Source organism: Eurosta solidaginis, chromosome X, assembly GCF_040869045.1.
Source record: "Eurosta solidaginis isolate ZX-2024a chromosome X, ASM4086904v1, whole genome shotgun sequence".
NCBI classification, from domain to species: domain Eukaryota; kingdom Metazoa; phylum Arthropoda; class Insecta; order Diptera; family Tephritidae; genus Eurosta; species Eurosta solidaginis.
Genome location: NC_090324.1, coordinates 66549601 through 66565562, shown reverse-complemented (window position 1 = coordinate 66565562; position 15962 = coordinate 66549601). Strand labels below are relative to the sequence as shown.

The 15962-nt window shown below is 40.5% G+C and overlaps 1 protein-coding gene and 1 pseudogene across 1 annotated transcript in view; both read right to left on the bottom strand.

The window, feature by feature from the left end:
* Nucleotides 1-15962, bottom strand: part of LOC137234558 (plexin-B-like) — an 846294-nt gene that overhangs the window by 13727 nt on the left and 816605 nt on the right. The window lies entirely within an intron of this gene.
* Nucleotides 1-15962, bottom strand: part of LOC137234454 (uncharacterized) — a 35863-nt pseudogene that overhangs the window by 13372 nt on the left and 6529 nt on the right.

The following is a 15962-nucleotide window of genomic DNA, read 5'->3' as shown; positions in this document are numbered from 1 at the left end:
CCCCCATGTAAATAAGTAGAGATGTTACCTTAGTTCTATTACTAGAAATATTTCAGTTTTATTTCAGTTTTTCTCAAATTTAGCTTCATTTATTTCAAGTGGTATTAGGTTTAGATATTTAGGTAATTTTAGTTAAAGGTTAGAAAAATATTAGCTTTATATATTTAAGCTCATCTAAATTATATGCAGAAGTAATTGCTGCAACTTCGCACTGATCAAATTCAATAAAGTAAATATATTACTGCATATATATGTGCAGGCGGTACAGTGAAATAACTCCCAAATGAAATAACTCCCATGAAATAAGTCCCAATAAAAATGAAATAACTCGCAACTTTAATAAATGAAATAACTCCCAAAGAAAAAAATCAAATAACTCCCAATAGTTGCCAGTTATTTCATAATGAAATCACAAGTCAAAAAAAAAATGAAATAACTCCCAAATTAATTAAATCCCAAATCAAATTACAATGAGATTTGAAAATACAGCAAACTATTATGTACACATGTAAAAGTTACAATTACAAGAAAACTTGAATAGTGTCGTCGAAGTAAACGTAATTTATTAAAAAAAAATCGCATTTTTTATGAAATTAACATAATTTATTAAAAGCAAAAAATAAAAGGAACAAATCTGCGTAGAACACCCCTTTGTACGCAGAAGGGTGTACTATGCAGAAGGACATCACCGTGGCGTTGTAACAATTTAAAGCATCTGTTACCACCACGCAAGCAGTGAATTAGATAAAATGGTTGTATGCTTTCCGTGCGCGGAAATTAAACAAATAAATCATTAAATTTTACAATAATACCCAAACTTAAACAAATGAAAATAGTAGATTGTGGTTTTATAAACATTATAAATGTACTTATGTATAAAATTCTTGTGAAAGTGTTCGTATGTAGATAAAAAGTGATAGTTATACCATGGTAAATTTAACTACTAATTACTAGTAAATTGTTAATAACAATTAAAAATTACTTACTGATTCTCGTTGGGGAACTCCCTGAGAACCTATGTGCAAAATTTCAAAGTTCAAACCCCTTTGGTGTACGAATAAAACCAATTGCTCCCTTAATGTATATCCGACCCATAGAAACTGTTAGAAGAAAGTTTGATAAAATTGTATTTTTAAGAAAATTAAATAACTCCCAACAAAAGTGAAATAAATCCCAATGTCTGAATTACAAACAATGAAGTAAGTCCCAATAAAAATGAAATAAATACCAATCTCAAAAAATTATGAAATAACTCCCAAAGACATTTTATTGGGGATTATTTCATTTGGGAGTTATTTCATTATGAAATAATTACCAGCAAAAATTATGAAATAAGTCCCAATTTGTATGGAGAATATTTGTTAGTTATTTCATTTTTTTGTTGGGAGTTATTGCATTTGGGGGATATTTCACTGCACCTGTGCAGGCGCATGCATATATATTTTATGACGACAACTTAAAATCTTCTAGAACCTTGTAAGGGGCCTTGCACAGAACCCGTTTTGACATACACTTTTATGCATATATGTGCAGGCGCATGCATATATATTTTATGATGACAACTTAGAATCTTCTAGAACTTTGTCAGCGGCCTTGCACTGAACCCGTTTTGACTACACTATTATGTATACATGTGCAGGCGCATGCATATATATATTTTATGATAACACCATAAAATCTTCTAGAACTTTGTCAGGGGCCTTGCACTGAATCCGTTTTCACATACACTATTATGCATATATGTGCAGGCGCATGCATATATATATTTTTAGATAACGCCATAAAATCTTCTATAACTTTGTAAGGGGCCTTGCACTGAACCCGTTTTGACATACACTATTATGCATATATGTGCAGTCGCATGCATATATATATTTTATGATGACAACTTAAAATCTTCTAGAACTTTGTCAGCGGCCTTTCACTGAACCCGTTTTGACTACACTATTATGCATACATGCGCAGACGCATTCATATATATATTTAATGATAACACCATAAAATCTTCCTGAACTTTGTCAGGGGCCTTGCACTGAACCCGTTTTGACATACACTATTATGCATATATGTGCAGGCACTTGCATATATATGTTTTATAATAACACCATAAAATCTTCCTGAAATTTGCCAGCGGCCTTGCACCGAACCCGATTTGACATACACAATTATGCATATATGTGCAGGCGCACGCATATATATATTTTATGATAACACCATAAAATCTTCCTGAACTTTGTCAGGGGCCTTGCACTGAACCCGTTTTCACATACACTATTACGCATATATGTGCAGGCGCATGCTTATATATATTTTACGATAACATCATAAAATCTTCCTGAACTTTGTCAGGGGCCTTGCAATGAACTCGTTTTAACATACATTATTATGCGTATGTGTGCAGGCGTACGCATATATATATTTTATGATAACACCATAAAATCTTCCTGAGATTTGTTAGGGCCTTGCACTGAACCCGTTTGCACACACACTATTATGCATATATGTGCAGCCGCATGCATATATATATTTTATGATAACACCATAAAATCGTCCTGAGTTTTGTCAGGGGCCTTGCAGTGAACCCGTTTTGACATACACTATTATGCATATATGTGCAGGCGCTTGCATATATATGTTTTATGATAACACCAAAAAATCTTCCTGAACTTTGCCAGGGGCCTTGCACTGAACCCGTTTTGACATACACAATTATGCATATATGTGCAGGCGCACGCATATATATATTTTATGATAACACCATAAAATCTTCCTCAACTTTGTCAGGGGCCTTGCACTGAACCCGTTTTCCCATACACTATTATGCATATATGTGCAGGCGCATGCATATATATATTTTATGATAACATCATAAAATCTTCCTGAACTTTGTCAGGGGCCTTGCACTGAACCCGTTTTCTCATACACTATTATGCATATATGTGCAGGCGCATGTATATATATATTTTATGATAACACCATAAAATCTTCCTGAACTTTGCCAGGGGCCTTGCACTGAACACGTTTTGACATGCACTATTATGCATATATGTACAGGCGCATACATATATATATTTTATAATACCACCATAAAATCTTCCTGAACTTTTTCAGGGGCCTTGCACTGAACCCGTTTTCATATACACTATTATGCATATATGTGCAGGCGCATGCATATATATGTTTTATGATAACACCATAAAATCTTCCAGAACTTTGCCAGGGGCCTTGCACTGAACACGTTTTGACATACACTATTATGCATATATGTACAGGCGCATACATATATATATTTTATAATACCACCATAAAATCTTCCTGAACTTTTTCAGGGGCCTTGCACTGAACCCGTTTTGACATACACTATTATGCATATATGTGCGGGCTCATGCATATATATATTTTATGATAACACCATAAAATCTTCCTGAACTTTGCCAGGGACTTAGCACTTCACTCCGCTTTGGTGTACACCGTAATATATAGGTGCATCAGCGCATATGCATCTCTATATTATGGTGACACCATAATATATTAATACTATTTTGGAATACTTACCAAATCCTGTAAAGATGAAAACTTCGTTGACCCCTTCCACCTTTCTTTGTCACACTTCTTCGCCATTTAGTTGCAGAACGTTCAATACTTTTTCACGAAAATTTACACTTTCACTTTTTCGCAATTTAATTGCTAAAACTTTAAATGTTTTTCTGAAAATTTATTGAATTTAAAAATTAGCAAACGAGCGCGTCAAATAATTTTTCTTTATTTCCCTTGTTTTAGGATATTTGTAAGCTAGACACTCATGCGTTTTCATTCGCACTCATTCTATTTATGGAAAATTTTTTGCACCCTGAAAAATATCCCAAAAACTTGAATTTTTTGACACCGAAATGTTTGATGGTGTCGGAATTTCAGGAGAAAGTTGTTAAAAGTGGGTACTCATGGTTGGCAGGGTAGATATGTAAGTATGTAAAGTTTAAGTAAATATGTATGTAAGAATATGTTTACAATAATTTAGTATAAATAAGCTGACCATTTTTGAATAAAGACACTCATACTTTAACTTCAAACATTGTCTTTTACTTTTACTAGTTGTTTAGGCCCAATGCCTAACTTTTATCTGATTGACGGCGCCACTCCCTAACGTTTTAATAATATTTCCAGCCACCCACACTCACGCCGCATTTGTGTGCATGCATGCACATGCATGCGTTTCATACGCATGCACGTGTGTGTGCGGGTTGTCAGCACCCATGCACGTATATGTGGGGGTTGTTGTGTGTGTGGCTTTTTTTCCCCTCCTTAATACCAGAGGACTTTTTCGCGGCTTAGCGGTTGTCCTCAACGGGATAACCGGGCTCTTTTTCGTTTGACCGCCAACCAGCACACATCGCCCAAGATCGCCACCGTCACGTTCAACACCAAGGTAATATTGTATCCACTCTATATTTCCTAACACTCTTAATAAAACATTATTATAACGAGGAAATCCTCTGTGCGTTTGTTTCCTTTATTTCTTTTGAGCGAACCATCCACTCCAAGATCGACCCTTGTGCGCCTACCCACTGCCGGTTTACGACGCACTCAGGCCGAACATTGGTCCTTACTCCCCGAAAAAGGAACTTAAAGCCTAAAATTACAGTCCACTGCACCAGAGAATCTACCTGCACAGCACAATTTATCCAACTCATAAACTTTTGCCGAAGGATTTTGCCTATTACAAAATTTTGCACGAATTGCCACAAACAAAAAAATCATCAAAAGTTTTATTTGCCACAGCATATCCCAGCAGAACCAAAGCTGGAAGTTATACTATACACGACATTAGCAGCCACCGGAGCCACAGCCATCACATCAATACCTCCAGCAAAAATAAGAAGTAAGTGTTATATTTCTTGCCACTTTTTTTTCGTTTAAGTGATTATTAGTGACATATAAAGATAAATACCCGTGTCGTGCGCGAAAAATTTAAATCGAAAAGGAGTGTAAAAAAGTGAAGTTATTTAGTGAGCACCTTTTTTTTTTTTTTTTTCTTTCCAATTTCAAAAATTCAATCACTTGGTTTGTTAATTTTTAGTTCGATCCTTGTGATTATCTGGTTTATCCGCCCACCAGTGGTAAGGTTTTCCAGACACAACACAAGGAAGAGGTTAACCTAACCTCACTTTCCGCACCATACTAAATAGGTTTTGTTGTTGTTTTTTGTATTTCACAAACACGAAATTAAGTTCAATTTAATTAATTAATCCGGTGCTCACTTCACTTTTTAAACACTTTTTACACTTTTTTTGGCGCTTGTTTTGCAATATCGCACGCATTTTTTCACTTTCACCAAAATACACCCATTATTTGTGGAGGTGGCGAGTGGTCCCCTTTTTTGTTGTTGCCGCTGAGACAAAAAGTCTGTAAATTAAACCTTTTTTCTGTTGTCGCTGCTGTGACAAAAAGTCCATAAAATAAACCCTTTTCGTTGTCGCTACCAAGACAAAAAGTCTGCAATAAACAAAATAAATAATAAACTCGAAGTTCAATAGTTTTTATTTAGGGCTGGGCAGGCATATTAACTCAGAAGAGTTCTATTTTTCTAAGCGGAAATTTTCTCGTTAATAAACGTAAATAAAACAATGGAAACCTACATCCGTTTAGCAGAATTAATCGCAGAGTTTGATAAAGATTACAGCCTTATTCCGGAGAGCGACCATAGCAAACACACCCTTGCAATACAGCAGGAAGAGTTGCGGCTCTTGTGGAAGAAGGTAAAGTCTGCGTTTGATTCGCTATTGGGATCTGATGAGGTGTCAGCGGATGACGTTATGGCGATCAGAAAGAAGCAAAAGGCAGCATACGCAATCTACGTGCGATGTTCAGCGTCTATATCTGCTGAGGCAGAAAAATACAAGAAGGATGAAAAGAACGTCAACCCTGAGCAAGAACCTCATGGGCATAAAATTCGCCTCCCTGCTTGCGACACGGAAGTTTTTAAAGGGGATTATCTGTCTTGGCCAACTTTTCGCGATCTTTTCACGGCAATTTATATAAACAATTCCAGCTTGAAAGGGGTGGAAAAGTTATTCCATCTCAACAACAAAACGCAGGGCGAAGCAAAAGATATCGTTAAAAAATGCCCCCTCACAAATGAAGGTTTCGAGATGGCCTGGAAAAACTTGTGTGAAAGATACGAAAACAAACGTATCTTAGTTAACACACAACTACAAATTTTATTTAACTTAAAAAAGGTAGAAAGTGAGTGTGGCAGTTCAATAAAAAAGCTGCAAAATGATATAAATAATTGTATTTCGTCCCTCAAATGCCACAAAATTGACACTTCCAATTGGGATGCAATCCTGACCTATCTATGCTCAACCAAGTTACCAGAGAGCACGCTGGCTCTTTGGGAGCAAAGTATAGACCATAAAATGGACATATCCAAGTGGGAGGATATGGATAAATTCCTGTCTGGTTTTACAGGGCATGCCACTTCGAAAGTGCAAAAACCAAACGCGTCGCGACAATCAACGGAAACCCCTACGAAAAGACTTGGTGCTTTTCAAACGAAAGTATCCAAGCAAACAATAAAATCAATTTGTAAAATGTGTAAATCCCCTGAACACAGATTACGCAACTGTTCACGCTTCTGCGACTTAACCCCAGTAGAAAGGATTATATTTGTAAAATCCACAAGTGGCTGCCTGAATTGCTTATCCCCAGGACACACCGTGACGAAGTGCACCAGTTCCTACAACTGTTCCAAATGCCACTCTCGTCACCACACGCTCCTGCATGCGGATACATCTCAGCACACGGCTGTACGCAATCCTTTCAAAGATGCGGATAATAGCCCAACAACTTCGGCACAGGCGCGACAATCTGCGAACCAGAATGTAAAATCCTGTCATGCCAATTCCAGCACAGGCGTGCTATTAGGAACTGCTCGCGTACACATTCGCCATAATGGTACCGACTTCTCCGCACGGGCATTAATTGATTCAGGGTCTGAATGTTCCTTTATAACTGAAAGACTGAAACGCAGAATCAATTTGCCAGCGAGAAAAATGCATGCCCAAGTTTCAGGCATCACAAATTCGGTGTCAGCCCAGGTGAAAGAAGCATCCAAAATTGAATTACGTTCACCAGTGGATGCCTGCTTCAGCCTGACTACACCCGTTCTAGTCCTAGCCAAACTCACTGGGAATCTTCCATCCTGCCATATCAACGTCATGACTATGCAGGCATTCCCAGATTTGGTTTTGGCAGACAAGAGGTTCTACATCAACGAAGATGTAGACCTTATACTGAGTGGTCTGAAAAAGAATGTACTAAATACACTTTTGGCCCAAGAGACAGTGTTCGGTTGGATACTAACCGGTCGCATCGAAGCACCGAGTCCAACGAAGAGCATCATGTCATTCTACAACGAGGTTGCGTTGGACAACCAATTAAAAGCTTTCTGGGAGGTAGAAAATGTTCCCAAAAACAAAATGCTTAATGAAGAAGAAAGGTATTGTGAACAATTATTTAAGGACACAACAAAACGTGATGAAAGTGGAAGATATACAGTCTCGCTACCATTCAGGCAGGATTACCCTGAGAGGATTGCATTAGGACCGTCTCTAAAGCGCGCATGTTCACAATTCTTCAGAAACGAGGGGCGATTACTGAAAACCCAAGAGTTAGGAAAAGAGTATGTTCGGGTGTTATCCGAATACGAAACGCTTGGACATATGAGAAAAATTAAAAATAATGTACCATCCGACGATTCGGATAATTATTTCCTGCCCCACCACGCCGTTGTAAAGGCGGAAAGTACCACTACCAAGGTGCGCGTCGTCTTCAACGCGTCAAGTCCGACAGCAAATGGCATTAGTCTAAACGACATACTCCACCCAGGTCCAGTACTCCAAGCAGACTTGCCTATTTTAATTTTACGTTGGCGACTGTATCGCTTTGTCTTTAATAGTGACATAGAAAAGATGTATAGGCAAATTTGGGTGACCGATAATCACGCCAAATTTCAAAGAATTGTCCATCGAACATCCCCCAACGAACCCATCAGTCTTTACGAACTAAAGACTGTCACATTTGGTGTAAACTGCGCCCCCTACCTCGCGATACGGTCACTTCTACAATTGGCTAATGATGTAGAAAATACCCACCCAATAGCATCGGGTATATTACGCGAAAGTATGTATGTCGACGACGTTTTATCTGGAGGGCATACAATAGCGTCAACTATCAAAGCAAGGAACGAGATTCGCGAAGCATTACACTCAGCTGGCTTTCCATTGCGCAAGTGGACATCCAATTGTGAGGAAGTCCTTCAGGACATCCCCAAAACGGATTTGCTCAGCGAGGACTTCCTAGCGTTTGAAGAGGCTAGCTCGGTGAAGGCACTCGGAATACGATGGAACGCGCATTCAGACATGTTTTACTTCACCGAAGGAGTTTTAGAGAAGGGCGAGAACATCACCAAACGCGCAATCCTATCCGCGATAGCCAAACTTTTCGACCCTTTAGGCTGGCTTGCACCAATGGTCATAGTAGCAAAAATATTAATGCAGAATATTTGGTTAGAAGGCACCGGATGGGATGAGCCTGTCTCACCAGATACATTAGAACGGTGGAAAACCTTCACCCAACACTATGGCGAAATAGATAACATACGGATACCGCGGTGGGTAAATTTTTCCCCGGAAGGCGAAATAGAAATCCACGGCTTCTGTGACGCTTCCGAGAAAGCATATGCTGCAGCGATATATATGCGCGTAAAAAGAGACGATCAGGTTTTCATTCACTTACTCTTAGCAAAAACCAGAGTGGCTCCAGTGAAAACCATCTCGCTACCACGTTTAGAACTCTGCGGCGCCGTGCTTCTCGCAGAAATGATGGAATCAATATTCCGAAATATTCATTTGGGACCCGTAAAAGTTCACCTCTGGACGGATTCAACCATCGTACTCGCATGGATAAGAAAGCCGCCCTGTTCCTGGTCAACCTTCGTCGCACACCGAATCACTAAGATCATCGATATGGTCGGTAGCAAGGACTGGCTTCACGTGGACTCGGAATCTAATCCAGCGGATCTAGGAAGCAGAGGACTACTGGCATCAGAGTTGACCAACAATTCGTTGTGGTGGCAGGGACCTTCTTGGCTGCAAGAAGACAATTCCCACTGGCCAGCACAAGAGACCGAATACAAAACGTCCGTTGAGGAAAAGAGGGCACAAACATATGCCACGACAAGGGTAGATCATGTAGATATTCTCGATCGTTTTTCAAATTTACCCAGGGCTTTGAAGGTTCTATCCTTTGTTAGGAGATTTTATAAACGAACTCACCCAAAAACTAAAGCAATGTTCCCCGAAAGGTCGTGCATAATCTCAGCCGATGAGATTAAGGCAACGACTCAAGCATTAATACGAGTCTGCCAGAAACAATTTTACGGGACAGAATATTTAAAATTAAAAAATAGGGAACCTATCGATCGCAAGAGTGAAATACTGTCCCTAAATCCATATATCGACAAAGATGATATTATTAGAACAGGGGGGCGTCTAGGGGCGTCAAGAGACATGTCATACAACGAGCGTCATCCGATCATCTTGCCTTACAATTGTAGGCTGTCTCGCCTTACAGTTATGATGGCTCATCATGACTCCCTTCATGGCGAGAACCAGCTCATGCTCCGTCTCATCCGAACCCAATACTGGATACCGAATGTCAAGACCATGATCAGAGCCATCATCCACAATTGCAAAACCTGCATTATTCACCGAAAGCAGGCACAGTCCCAACTTATGGGGACCCTTCCCTGCGAGCGGACTACTTTTACCCGCGCGTTCACCAATACCGGGGTAGACTTTGCAGGGCCTTTCGACATCAAAAGCTACCGCGGTAGGGGATGTCGACTGTCAAAAGGCTACGTATGCCTTTTCGTATGTTTTTCCACTAAGGCCATCCATTTAGAAGCCACTAGTGACCTTAGTACCCCAGGCTTCCTCGCGGCCTTTTCGCGTTTTATCGCGAGAAGAGGATGTCCGAAGAACATCTACTCCGACAATGGTACGAACTTTGTCGGAGCTTCCAGATCTCTACGATCGGAATTCAAAGCCTTCCTGGCAGAAAGCCGAGACAAAACAGTCTCCAAGTATAGCCATCAAGCATTAACTTGGCATTTTATTCCCGCTGGCGCTCCACATATGGGCGGCTTGTGGGAAGCGGGAGTGAAGAGCTTCAAAAGCCACTTCAAAAAGATCGCTTCTCCCCACAAATATACTATGGAGGAGTTCCAAACACTTTTGTGCCGGATTGAGGCGTGCCTCAACTCGCGCCCTCTCAGTCCGGGGTCGAATGACCCAACGGACCTGGAACCCCTGACTCCAGGACATTTCCTAACAGGCAGCCATCTTCTGGCGCCGCCAGAACCGGATGTGAACGAAAGCACGGCCTCCATAATAAACAGATGGCAGAAGCTCAAGGCCCTCCATCAAACCTTCTGCCGTCGGTGGAAAACCGAATACCTTTCCGAACTTCAAAAACGAGTGAAGTGGAAACAGTCAAAGCAAAAGCTTAAAGTGGATGATCTAGTTGTCATCAAAGAGGACAACTTATCTCCCAACGAATGGAGGTTAGGTAGAGTCGTCAACGTACACCCCGGCGAAGATAACCGAGTACGTGTAGTCGACCTCATAACCGAGAAGGGTCAAGTCAGACGACCTTTGGTCAAACTGATCCTTCTTCCCACGGAGATAGATTGTGAGAGGACCAAGAGCCTCTCTTAACAATCCCCCCGTTCCTCCACATCCCGCCTTTCAAAAAAATATCCCACAAATTCACTCGCTCACCTCGAGCGAGGACACCAGAAATCTCCCCACTCACTCGTTATTACAAAGCGAGTATCCCAGAAAAGCCCTTACGCAGACCCTCGGAGAAAAAGGCACTCGGCCCATAATCTTTTTAAATTTTCAAATTTCAAAACCCAGCGCTCGTTCACTGAAACAAGGCCAATCAACCACCCTAATGCAGATCTCCATCTGTCACCAAACACTTATTGTAAATTTTCAAAATCAAACCCCAATTCACTCGCTCACCCTGAGCAAGGACAACAGAAAAGCCTACCGCAGAAGGGCGAACCGATCTGCCACAGAACACAGCCGCACTCGTTGCCGCGCAACGAGGCACATCGCAAGCCTACCGCTGATGAGAAAACTCATCTGCCCCAGATATCATAATTATTAATGAGTTCAATTAAACTTTTAGTGTTATCGCTACCTTATGCTACAGCGATATCTCAGTGCCAAAGACGCCGCTTGCACCGCCTCCACCACGATCTTCGTTGTCGCCACACCATTCAGAAAATGAATTATTCGCATTTACAAATTTATTATGGCGACTAATATACCCCAAATATACTTGTCTACTACAACTCACTGAAAAAAAGGGACTTCCTTTACCGGAAACATTTTGAAAAAAAGGGCAAGCAAACCGGGCTATATTTTCAGCTGGATATGAACAAACACCACAAAGTGGATTTCGGGATGGTATCTGCCTCATATTAATAATAATTTAATAATTAAACACCCATCACACATTGCCACAAGCGTGGCTCCAGTAACCAAAGACCCCATAGTGATTGTACCAACTTTTGTTAATAACTTTCAGTTAAAAACCCGAAAAAATGTATGCGCGTACAATAGAACTCTAGCATCCTACTAAAACTAATACCGTCAGTACTCCCTTATGTAAACCGTGAAGAGTAAATTATACAGAAAGATCTACCTTCTTATTGTCGACATCCTGTTCACCAGCAGCATGAACTTTATCCTGCCCGCCGAGTTCCTTCTCCGATGTCACCCAGATACGACCACCAAGAAATAGTCCTTTATCATCATCTCGTGCATTTGCTTTACCACCATTTGGCCCATTGGTGCCGGTACCGTTCTCGTCGTTGATGGTTATGTTTTTGGCTCATGTCGACGTCATTACCCCTCGAATTAGCCATTACACATGGTTAACCATAACTAGCGGGCGGGCCTATTTCAATTCTTAAATATAATTAGTGCTTCTGAAATAAAGATAATATTACATTATAAATCTCATTCCATTTAAGTCCACTCAATTACATACATACATCACTTTGATGGCCAATTTCTGTATGCCAACGCTTGTGAACGCAAATGTACCTCCAAAGATGTGGGTATTGGAGGTGTTAGTGGTGGCGTCAAAGCCGTTAGTGTTGCTCTTGGCTCTGAGCAACCATAAAACAAAGTGTATATAATACAGAAAAGCATCGGAATGGGAATAATAATGCGAATATACGTGCAAGTGCGTGTAGACCAATAACGATGGTGTTAGCATCAACAGACTTGAATATGCATTCAATAGATTAATAGTGGTTAAGAGATTACCCTGGAAACATTCCAATACACATATACGCTCATCAACGCCCAACGATATAACATATGTTGGAGCAAGCGCCAGTAAATAAATCCCACACACATAACATACCATCCTGAGAACCAGAGCCACCTGTGCCAGGTTGCCAACGGTCTACGAAAAGGCGCGTTATCGGCCCACAATGGCCGTGTAATGTATATTCGATATTGGCATTTGACAGGCTATATACCCTGAGCGTATGATCCTTACTGCCGGTAAACACCATACAATTCGAGACCTCCATGCAAGTGACAGGCTGGTGATGCCCATGACGCACTGCTATTAAAGTGATTTTTCATTTCCTCCTTATTATTGTTGGGATATGGGGGCGGGCGTCCGGTATGGTTTTGTTGTTGTTGAGATAACGATTGCTGCGAATGATGCGCTAGGCCAATTCTCCCAGCTGAACCAGCACGCGTTTGTGTTCTTCGATAAGCTGACGTGAAATTCCAATCGATTTGTTGTCCTTTCCAATAGGTTGCCAGTCGATAGAATTCTAACCGCCCGCATAGTCGTGCGATAATGACGCGATCACCATTTATATGAATGTGAGTTATGCCCAAATTAAGTTTCGAAGTTCCAGAAAAAATACACTTCAATACACCTTCCGGCGTTTCCCACAATTCAATACGTGCGTCCGCACAACCTACTGCCAAATTTTCATCAAACGCATTCATGCACCAAATAGGCGAATAAATCAAACGTTCGAATACCACCTCACCACTATCACGCTTCACTGGCAATTGCATATGTTGACGATTGATTGTTGTCAAATGCTCACCATTTCTTGCATCCCAAACCTTAATTTGGCCATTTAGATAAGACATTCGATCATATACCGATGGCCGGCAATTTTCGTTGGCACTCCTTCAAGTATATGCTCAGTTTTTCGTTGTATTTCTGATTCTTCATACCAACTGGAACGCCATTCGGCATAATTACGTGTACATATACAACGATAGAATACCACCATTGTATAGCTAAGAACAAAATGCTAATTAAGCACATAGAGATGACGAAAAAGAATTCCGTCGGACCTTTTGGATAGAGTGGTGCACCACCAGAAAATACTATTGGCGATTCACGTCGTTCACCGTCATTAAAATCGATAGGATCGAGTGCAGCAGCTAAAGCTTTCCACTGAAAGTTTTGCATAATTTTCTCTCGAGGATTGCATAATAGTACTGCTGTTTCGGGACTAATGGCGTGAGATGGCTTACTGGTGGTTACTAGAGTAACATAGCGTCCGCTACGCGATATATTATATTGTTTAATGATGGCACTCCAGTTAAAATTCGATAGAAAGTAATTCAACTCGAAGTCGGGATAGAGTAGGCGGCGTAGTTCGGCTTCTGTGTTATTGATAGTTCCTTCATCAGATTTGCCTACTACGCTGGCTTGACTGGCTGCGGTTTCGCCTTTTGGTTTGCGAATTGAATGTACTCCCGCTGCCATTGACGCTGCCGCGTTTCCATTACGATTGCCCTTTAGTCCAGCTATATCTTTGCCATTGGTAGCTGCGCCGTTTAAAGCATTTTGCATATTCGAGAAAAAATTCGACACTGCGCTTTGTTCATATGTTTTAACGAAATTTGGTGTGTCGTCACTCGTAAATGTTGTTCGATTGCCATCTACGGCAAATAAATCTTCAAATATCCCGAATTATAAACGATCGAACAAATCCAAACACTCATCCAAATCATGAAGGCACGTTAAAAGAAACGTGTACGTGCCCATAAATTTACAATGCGCAAACGCTTTGGGATTTGACCATTTTTATTAGCTTGTACGCTATCTGCTGGGTGTGCATTGAGATCGGCAAATGTTAACTTCGGATGTGATTGAGAGCGATGAAACATGCCGAAACCACCAGCAGTACCGCCACCACTATTACCAATCAAGGATGTATCGGAAATATTTTTATCAAGGAAAAGGTAATCATTGCACACATCACCTGGATGCAACGTTCGGTTGGTATTTGCCACTGTATATTTCAGCATCATTTTGGGCAAGTGTTTTGCTTGTGATCAAGTAGCTTAATATTCATCGCAAGTATTGCGGAGAACATTTGTAACATGAAATCCGATAATAAACCGATAATGGCAAAAATACTAAATTTTTGTATGCGCTAACTCTACAATCGGGCATTAATAAAACGGTACCAATGGCGGCGCTAGTGCCAAATTTATGCACACATGGTACACAATTGGAAACCGTATCAAAGGATACACTAGATCGTGCTTTCGTTGTATTCCGTAATGCTTCGCAGGACGAACGCTTAAATATTATGACGGGACTGAATCTGCTCGTATTGATAGTTACGCGCCAAAGGTTAGGAAACTAATGGCTTTAATTCGTATTATAAAACTAACCAAGTAACGAATATCGATCTACCAGATGGACATATTGATCTAACACAAAGCGGATCTCTAAGCACCTCCCCCACATTTGGTGGGGCTGGCGCTGCTGCTGCAGCAGCTATAGCTGCTGTTGGTTCAGCGCAGCAAACGCAATTATTATTAGCCCCAGGCGAGGTAATACGAGATTCGCGCAAGTTTACAAAACCAACCACAATTCCGGGCAAAAATCATATTGTGAGAGAACGAGTGCTTAATCTTCAGCGTACATCGCAGTTGCAACAGCCAGGATGCTCCGTACCAAAACCTGCAAAGAAAAAAAAGAGATAGTCCATTAACACAAATGCATAAATGGGCAGCGCAAAAAAGGTGACAACTGACGGCGCGGCCGACGCCGTAGTTGGAGCACCCCTTTTGCGATGCCGGTATACCTAAAACCAGAACGAAATCTGACACCAACCGTTTTATGGACCTACACAACTAGCCACCTAGAAATAAAAGAAATTAATTAATTGATTGATTAACAACATGAAATAAAAGAAATATTTATCATTGATATTTTATATTGCATTATTCGAGAATTTACAATACTTACCATGTCCTCAATGACCACCGAACATCATTGTCCAACCACGCATAAAAATGAAAAGAATGAAACAATCTACCGTTTGCTTCAATTCTGTGGAATTTACGTTATATACATATGTATGTATCAATGTCCCGGAGTATTTTTTCGTTTGTGCCTTTGCCGCTGGTATGCGTATACCAGGGCGCGGACTTTAAATAATGAAAATGTTGGTGGTGGTAGATTTTTCCAATGTGCCAAAAATACTGCCATAAAACCACCGACATGTTCTCTTACTTTAAACTTTATTTTCGTTCAGAATTGTGCACACAAACTGATGAAAATAGAGCAGGACACAATATATGCGTGCGCATTCACTACGTTCATTTAATAACAAAAATTCATTTCTTGTTTAAAGTTGTTCACAAATTTTTCAAAAATTGACTGATTTTAATCAGTACCCCTCCTAATGTTAGTTGGGTGGGTTTGGCAATTAGACACTTTAAAATGATCGCAGTATACGTTTTCAGCGCGAAAATACTGAAATATTGGCAGAATGTAAGTCTTGGTGGCAGAAGTAGTAGAAGTAGTAGAAAATGAAAAATGGG